At 40.4% G+C, this 7089-nt stretch overlaps 1 long non-coding RNA gene across 1 annotated transcript; it reads left to right on the forward strand.

The window, feature by feature from the left end:
- Positions 1–436: 436 nt before the first annotated feature.
- LOC149853416 (uncharacterized) lies at positions 437–6815 on the forward strand. The gene is made up of 4 exons (XR_016439189.1): positions 437–517; positions 775–1051; positions 1787–1833; positions 6414–6815. It is a non-coding gene; the product is annotated as an uncharacterized LOC149853416 (long non-coding RNA).
- The last annotated feature ends 274 nt before the right edge of the window (positions 6816–7089 follow it).

Here is a 7089-nt window from a genome sequence, read left to right on the forward strand (position 1 = left end):
AAAAGGAAATTTCCCAGTTCCATGATACAGAGCAAGCCCCAAAACAATTTTTTTGCCTCCTCTTTATCGTATAAAGGATTCCTGACAGGCTGCAAGGACTGGAAAATCCAGCAGGACTGGGAAACTGCTATTCCTCTGTGTTGCCACAAAGAGGTGTTCTTGGTTCATTCATTACATGTGTCGACCAGAAAAACAACAAAAGAGAGGTGTCGAAACCAAGGGGATTCATAGACATGTCCCAGGAGAGAGGAGATCGGGGGTGCTTTAGTTAGTGAGCTGCACTAATTAAAAGTGCCCACGCATCACATGTAGCAGTGTCCACACACTGAAAAAATGATGGTGGGCTGCTCTGAACTCAAACTCGTTCACTGCCATTTTGCAGCACGGGGACGCTGACACACATGACGCTGGAGGCTGCCGGAGCATGTTCATTTCCGTGCTCCAGCAGACCCGATTAATCAACTCTGCTCCGACACGCTGGATTTACAGCACATCACAGCAGCTTCCCTGCATATGTGTAAGTGCCCCAAGTGCTTGATGAGCCCTCCCTTCTGCATTTGGACCAGAACCCAGAATTATTCTGGAGTCAGTAATAATAGATACATTAAAACAAGTGCTTTGTCCTTCTTTATAAGCTCCTGTCCAAAAATATTTGCCTACCTTTTTGGGATTGTGAGGTTTGACTAACGCCTATTTAGGAATTGAAGCTATTGAGCTGAAAGGTGCTACAGGCTTGCAAAGCATTATGTCTTTAGCATATTCATTTCTTTATAGGTAACATGGTTTCTAACACATCTTTGGATGATGTAATCTTGCTGTCTACCTTCATAATTTTATAAGGAGGAAGCAAGTTTTACTACCTAAAACCTGAGACCCTGCTCCTGCCTTTGTTCGAGGTCATTTGCATCATCGCAGAGCCCAGAGATACCTCACCATACGAGAAATGCCTGCCCAGAAAAGCATTCCTTCCTTTTACTCTTCCGTGCAATATGAAACATCATAACCAGAAGGAAATATGACTACGTCCTGCTTGCCATGAAGCAACTTCGAGGTAAACAGACTATTCCAACTTTTCTCTGAATCTAACCTGCATAAAATGAACTGTGGCAAACAGGAGTTTTTACCAGACCTTTAACTATTCTATAAAACAGGGGTGGGCAATGGTTTTCGGCGGAGGGCCGCTTACTGAGTTTTGGCAAGCCATTGAGGGCCACATGACAGGCAGCCAGGGGCAGATAAATATTAATTTTCTAAATTTTTTAGGGGCCCCACAGGCCGGATAGGATGGCCTGGCGGGCGGCATCTGGCTCCCGGGCCGCATTTTGCCCATCCCTGCTATAAAATATGAACTTTAGTTTCTGCCTGGGAGAACTTTTACAGTCTTTTTCTCCTAAGCCTGAAGAAGGGTACTTGTGCCGGAACACTTGCAATTAAAGATTTTTTTTTTTCCTGCAAAAATCTAGTTAGTCTAATAGAAGATATCAATCACTTCTACCATGAGTTCTGATTCTAAAAGTAAATTAAATTAATGATAGGGGCAGCCATTCTACACATTTTTCTGGGATGGTCCTTAGTGTAAAAGGGTGGTCTACACAAGATCTTCTGAGTCTGAATCCAGCCTCATCCTCCTGTAACTGTGTAATATCTGTGGTAGTATCACACAGCACAACACTTTGCCCATGATAGAGTAGTTTGACAACACTCCAGTTGTTGCAGTGCATGAAATCATTCTAGTGGGATATCTGATATGGTTCTGCTTATCAAAAAAAGGTTTTCTTTCTCCTAGAGCTTCTTGAGCAGCCATGTCAATTTGTTTAAAGGTAAGAGCTAAAGGTGAGTGCTTTGACATTTCTTCTGTGATATGGTCACCTCCTGACACTGTTGTTTTCCAGCTTCGTGATTACAGCCTCTATCTTTAACATTTTGACTGTGCTGGCATTAACATTAAACAGCCCAGATTCACTCATTTCATCAAAGTCTACTCCTGAGGCACATGAGCACAGATCCAGGATTTTCAAAAGCACGCTACAGATCATGTGGTACCTTATCATATATAACACAACATATTTTTTTCTCCAGTTAAAAGAAACTAGAAATTTTACTAATAAGCTAGGGGCCCAGGGCTGTATTATACAGTTTCAGATTTAAGCAAAATTAATATAACTTTACTGGACTGTGCATTAATTTGATATATTACCTGTTATATATAAAAATACAACAAATTAAGCAAAAAGAATCAAAATATGCCATTTCATTGGTCCTAAAGTCATTAGAATTTAATATACATCTTTGTTTGAATTCATAAAACAAAATCTAACCTTCTTGAGCATCTTGAGAGTGCATCCAATGCTTCACTGAAAGTTATTTCCACACCTGAGTTAATGTTTTAGCTAGAGCTAAAAAAAATGTCTGCAAGGCAGTGCAGATTTTTTTGCAAAAATTTAGTTAGTCTAATAAAAGATATCACCTCCATCACTAGTTCTGATTCTAAAAGTAAATTAAATTAATGATAGGAGCAGCCATTCTGCACATTTTTCTGGGATGGTCCTTAGTGTAAAAGGGTGGTCTACACAAGATCTTCTGAGCTGGAATCCAGCCTCATTCTCCTGTAACTGTGTAGTATCTGTGGTAGCATCACATAGGAGCTACATTACTAGAAGCAGCTGCAGACATCAGTATTGCAGAAGAAAGGATCATTGGACTATCAACACCATTAAAAGGAGAAAGGGTCATTAACACCTATGGAATGAAGAGTTTAGAAGGAATCTGGTAAATTATAAGGAGCCACGAAGTCAATTGACTTCCTCACGGCAGCCTGGATAGGAATGCTCCTGCCACTGCCAGGCAGTTAGTTAAATTCTGGGTGGACCACAAACCAAAGGGGGCTGCAATTGCACCTGGATCCATGCCTACTGAGGTGGGGTGGACCTGCTGAAATGGTGGGTCTCTTTTCTGCCCATCTGTTTCCCTACTCTACATCAGTCAGGAGAGTTTTCACATATTGGACTTTGATTGATTTGCACAGTTCAGTGAGCCTTTCACCATCCTAGTTAACAAAACCCAGCCCTGCTTCCCCATTGCTCTTTCCCTTCCTTAGTAGTTTGCAACCTATTTTGCCATTAGTCTTCCAACCCAAGAAGGAAGTTGTGTTGTGGTAGTTTGCCAGTCATGCTTCGGAGACTCCTGCAGAATTTATCTTTGTCCTCATTGCTACATTCCTCTGCCCGATGCAGGACTCTTAGGATTAACATCTTCAGGATTTGGATCTGGGATCCATCACATATGATGTTTGGATTGAAAAGTTTGCAGATTATGAGCGACTATTCCATGATGGTGTGTGTTACTTCCTCTGACTGCTTGCAGCTGTTGCAGTCCAAGTAAACAAGATATTTCTTATTTAGCTCAAAGCACTTTTTAATATTTTTTGGATTATTCAGATATTTTCTTAAAATTTGGAACAAAATATATTTGAGAGTTTCAGTGCTCATTCTGCCCTCTTTCAACTCTTTTTCCCCATTTTGCTACTAACAAAGAAAAAAAACCCTGAAAGCCATTTTTTCCTTTTTCAGTTTTATTGAAATACACAGGGTTTTTATGAGCTTCTCTTCAAAGAATAGTAAAAACCAAAACTTTAGTTGAGAATTTCAGGCAGCTCTAATTTTACGTGTCAACCCAAACGTTGTGCTGGGTCTAAATGTAACCTTTGAACAGCCTCCTAAGGAAAACTAGAGGCAAGCCCACTATTCTCTTTCTCCAATTCCTAAATTCTTTAGTACCATGAATTGAACATGTGAGACTGGGATGTTTGTGCTTCCAGAGTTTATCTGCTTAGCTGCCCTCTGATATCATCCTTCTTATATCACTGCTGGTTGGTTGCCAAGAAAAGCCATCAGCAACACAGGATGGTAACTCATGAATAAACAGCAAAAGTAAAATGAAGTCATGAAAAGAAATATGAAGCAGAAAAAGGAAAGGAAAGGCAGAATCTAGCATGCCTGGAATAAAACACACTTCAGGATGTTCTGCTTTAAAATGCTTGCAGTCCAAAATACTAGTAGGACTGACACTTTCTTGCTCAACCGAACTGTTCTTTAATATATGCATTGACTTTACTGCTCAAAACAATTCCTCTTCCTGTTAACACTGCATTTCCAGTGCAGCTCTGGGTAGATAAATTGCATTCTCTTCTTCCTTGGTCGTTATAATAGATAATACCATTATCTTCTAACTCCTTCTTCCTCTTACCACACTGGCTTCCCGTAATATATTGCATCAAATTTGAGGGTTTTTTCCTTATCTTCAAAGCATTCTGTAGTCCAAACCCAGGATACCTGGAAGATAAGCTAAGACTTTGGGTCAAGTACCACGATTAGGGAACACAGACTGTTTCACAGGCTCAATGGTGCAAGCCTAAATCTTGTTCGTACAGGAATGGAACTTCCTTAAGGACAGTCCCAGCTACGGAAGAAATGCCAACAAGATCTAAGAACTGACACCCATCTCACCATTGTCTGCTTCAAGGGGATGTGCACTTCTTAGTAAAGTACTTCCTTAATAAAGTACGAACTAAATGTGCAGTACGTAGAGTTACTTACTGCTCAGTAGTGCCAGCACATGGTTTAGTGATGGTTACTGTGCGTTAGCCTAATAACACTGTGCAGTAGGCTATTAGCATGGTTTGTGCCGTGACACTGTACTGCACAGCGTTATTAGGCGGATGTGCAGCACTTGACCAAACAGCAAGGGGCCTCAACAGCCCACTTCAACCAGGTCATATCCTGCTTCAGGCATGCACTGTGGAAAGCCAGGAATCTGCTCAGACCCCACAGTCAAGGACTGTATTAAAATAGGACTAAGTGAAATGTACTGGTACTACAGGAAGACAGAAGAGGATGATGGGAAAGAAATGGCAGACCTCATAGGGTGAAGAGGTGTCTGGCATAGACTTTTTCACAAGTAGACCCTCTGAGAAGAGCAGTGGGTGGAGGTACAGGTGTGGAGATGGGTGCACGGATATGCAGTTACGTGGTGTGAACTGCATAATGGGTTTTTAACGTGCTTTGAGCTGCCAAGTGAACCACTGAGGCCACTTGGCAGAGTGTTAGAAGTGGAGTTTTATATAAAATATATATATATATTTTATAGATATAATTTTATATATGTATTATATATATGTTTTATATATATATTATATATATGTCGTATGTATTATATATGTTTTATGCATATATATGTGTTTTATATTTTTTTTTATTTTTTGTATACATATATTATATATATATTATATACAGAACTAATATTTTTGCAAAAAAAAAGGAAGTAAGCATCTCATGCAGATGTGCCCAGTGTGTCACAAATGCACATATGCATGCACAATTTTCTTTTTTGGGAAGAGGAAGAGAGGAGCTAGAGGTTGATCACATTGCTTAATGCATTGTTGGTAGGTGAGGCTGTGATAATGGGTGCAGAAAATATATTAGAATACAAGTGGAAAGAAGTCAGTCTGACTTTCACATGCCAAGGTGAACTTGCTAAGCTGGCAGCTAGAAAGGCCATTGTTTAACATGTAAGCAGAGCAAATTTGGCTGAAAAGTAATTGTGGGGTGTGTGGGGGGGGGGAGGGGGGAGACTGGGACTTCTCCAATGCTGCATTTAATCATTCTTACTTTGAATTAGGCTACAAGACTTTCCAATACAACACAGCACGGATTCTGATTCTATTTATTGATTATTATAGTCCAATTGTTTACTATATTAAAAATAGCAGTAGAAGATTGGGGCCGGGGTCAGTTTGGGGGGGTTTAAAACGTCCGTCAATGTTGCTCACCCCCATTTTGTAGCTACCTTCTCCAGATACTCTGTAGTTGTTCTAGTAAGCTCGTTTCTTGTTGGCTATGTTTGTCTAAACAGGAAATTTTAGCTGCACAAAGCAAAACACCCAACAAAAGCAAACTTTGATTTATAATTATACATACTTATTCTAGAGGAGTGTGCTTACCCAATCGTGTCATAGAATATGCCACATAATCAAGAGACTGACTCTCAAGTATGTGCCTTGTATACTTAGCAAATAAGCTTCTCAACCCAAGTTACTTGCAAAAACAGGTCTTTACAGAATTTGAATAACAAATGTAGGAAAATCCCAGTGTGTTAATGAATGATTTGCAATGAAAGACAGCGATTCCTGGGCAAAATTAGGTTTTTTGTATTTGTTACCCATGTCCCAATTTTCATTCCTCTTACTTGTGTCTTGTCGTCAGTTTAGCTTTTATGCTTTTTGCCTCAAACTTCACATCTCTTCCTGCATGCTTGTACAGGGCCTGTTTAAAGGGGTGTTGACCCTGATTGAGGCTGGGCATTATTGTAGTGCACTTGATATGATTTTTCTGCAGTATTCACCCATCTCTTGCTAGGACACAAGTACAGATGTCAAGAGGCCGCTGGTGTGTTGCAGGGTCCTTGCAGGGAGAGACTGCACAGAGGTGAGTGACAGTGGGAGAAAAAACATGCCTGAAGCTTGTTCACGTAAAAAGCTGGATGACCCCACAATGCTGCCCTTCACCCAACATCACAGTCAGTGCCTAAAGAAGACATGCGTGTCCACTGTTGCCATACAGATGAGGTGACACTTCCACCGTTGGTTTCAACGATATGTGTTCGACAGAGTACAAACAACTAAGGAACGTAAAGATGACTTTTGTAAGTTATCCCCGGTTTAAACAACAGCGTAAGACGCACAAAAGGAAGATTTTGTATTTTAATAAACTCTTCCCGTCTTGAAGAATGTGTGTATGGGGAGTTGCTGGGATGGTTGTTTCAACTGTGAATTCATTTATGGAACGAGGCAGATATATTTAAATCTTCTTACTGCATCCAGATAATAAAATCTGCTTCCTTACAGCAAATTCCCTGGGCCAGATACGTTTGCTACCAGCGATGCAGTATCTGTGCAGTGATCTATAAAAGTGAGTTAAGGCTATGTCTGCCAGAGCCATTATGCACAAGGGCCTGTCAGTGCTTCTGTTACAAATGGGGATAATAATACTTACCTATCTCCCAAGGGTGTTGTGAGGGTTAATTATTTAACAT

The sequence above is a fragment of the Crocodylus siamensis genome, chromosome 14 (genome assembly GCF_052110815.1).
Source record: "Crocodylus siamensis isolate JL-2025a chromosome 14, ASM5211081v1, whole genome shotgun sequence".
Lineage (NCBI taxonomy): Eukaryota > Metazoa > Chordata > Crocodylia > Crocodylidae > Crocodylus > Crocodylus siamensis.